Source organism: Nannospalax galili, unplaced genomic scaffold (assembly GCF_000622305.1).
Source record: "Nannospalax galili isolate Female #2095 unplaced genomic scaffold, S.galili_v1.0 scaffold16395, whole genome shotgun sequence".
In the NCBI taxonomy this organism is placed as follows: Eukaryota; Metazoa; Chordata; class Mammalia; order Rodentia; family Spalacidae; genus Nannospalax; species Nannospalax galili.
The window spans coordinates 2,281-4,009 of record NW_008335904.1 but is presented as its reverse complement, the minus strand read 5'-3'; positions in this window follow the sequence as shown (position 1 = coordinate 4,009).

The following is a 1,729-nucleotide window of genomic DNA, read 5'->3' as shown; positions in this document are numbered from 1 at the left end:
TTATAGAAGGAAGAGTTTATTTGAGCTTACAGTTCCAGGGGAATTACAGTCCTCTGAAATTACAGTCCATCATGGCAGGGAGGCATGGTGGCCGGAGGTGGCTGGACCAGGAGCAGCAGAAGCAAAGCTCTCACATCATCACACAGGCACATGAAGCAAGAGAGCAACTGGAGATGTGGCAAGGCTTAAGAACTCTCTAAGCCCACCCCCAAGTGACATGCTTCCTCCAGGATAGCCACACCTTCTAAAACCTCCCAAAACAGCACCATCATCTGGGAACAAAATGTCTAAATACTTGGAGCCTATCAGGGACATTTTCATTCAAACCACCACATCCACTTAACCAGATGCAGCACTTTGCCACTTTTATGATTGCCTTAATTAGTTCTTGAACTGAAAGCTGACCACACTGACGCTTCCAATTTCAGGCGTCTCTCCCAGAGCCACTCCAAGTGTGGTTACTGTGAACTCTACTTTGAGCTGGGAGTGGTGTTCTACCAGTGTTCTTGAAGCTTTCGCTTGTCAATCAGACAATATCTGTTAAGGCAGGAACCAGGAACTGCTAAAAGCTATCTTCCTCTTTGCTAACCCAGCCACCAGCAATCAAAACTATTAATTACTGGGGCTGGAGAGATGGCTCCGTGGTTAAGAGCACTGCTGCTCTTACAGAGGACCCAACACCCACATAGTGGCCAACAACCATCTGTAACTCCAGTTCTAGGGGATCCAACACCCTCTTCTAGACTCTGCAAGCATTGCACACACATGATGCACTTACATGCATGTAGGCAAAACACACATATGCATAAATAAATACTTTTTTAAAACCTGTTAGTTACTACATATAAATAAAACTGTGCTCCCAGGGAAACTATAATGCCCAGATCCCTTTCCAGAGCACAGGCTCCCTGAGAGGAAGAGGACAGAAAGGCAGGGAAAATAACGGACATGAAAAGGAAAAGGAACTCTCATCCAGGAATCCAGTTGAAGCCTCTGGCCAGCAAAGTAGCAAGAATTTCAGCAAAACTGCTAACTGCTAATCGCCTTCCTTCCTTTCCAGCTCTAAATCTGCAGTTTTCTGGAGTCTCACTAGAAACCCCAGTTACAGGGAAAGGACATGTACTAAACCCCTGGTGTGACCCCAGTGACTCCTCTTTATCATTTATCAGATTATAATTCCTCTCAAGGCATGTCTGCAATCACTCTACAATCTCGCTCACCATAAAAAGAGAAAAGAAAGGCCAAAAGTTCTCAAGAAAACTTTTTGATGTAATTCAAGGAAACCAAAACAGTATATGTATAGCTGATGCCCTGACACTTAACTGCAGCTCTCTTTTGAGGGGCCCGTGTTGCATGATGCGCATACAGACACCAATGCTTTCATTCCAGCGGGCGGATTCACATCCAAAGCCTGTGCTCTGAGTGCAGAGGGGTGTTTCCTTTCATACTTTTTGGTAGTCCCCCCATTTACATTTTTGCCTCTTTGTCTCCCTATATGGTTACATACATTCTGGTTGGGTATTCTATGACACAGGGTTGTGACGGGTCACACATGGGACCATAGACACTGGTCATGCCATCTTTGTTCTGGAAAGGTCCTTATGGCACCCATACCCACAATTGAGACTATGTCTTATTCTTTCCCTGGGTGTCTCTTTCTCTTAACCCAATGCTCAAAATACATGTTAAAAATCTCTTCTGGTAACCTGCTATTCCTCTTTGAGGTATA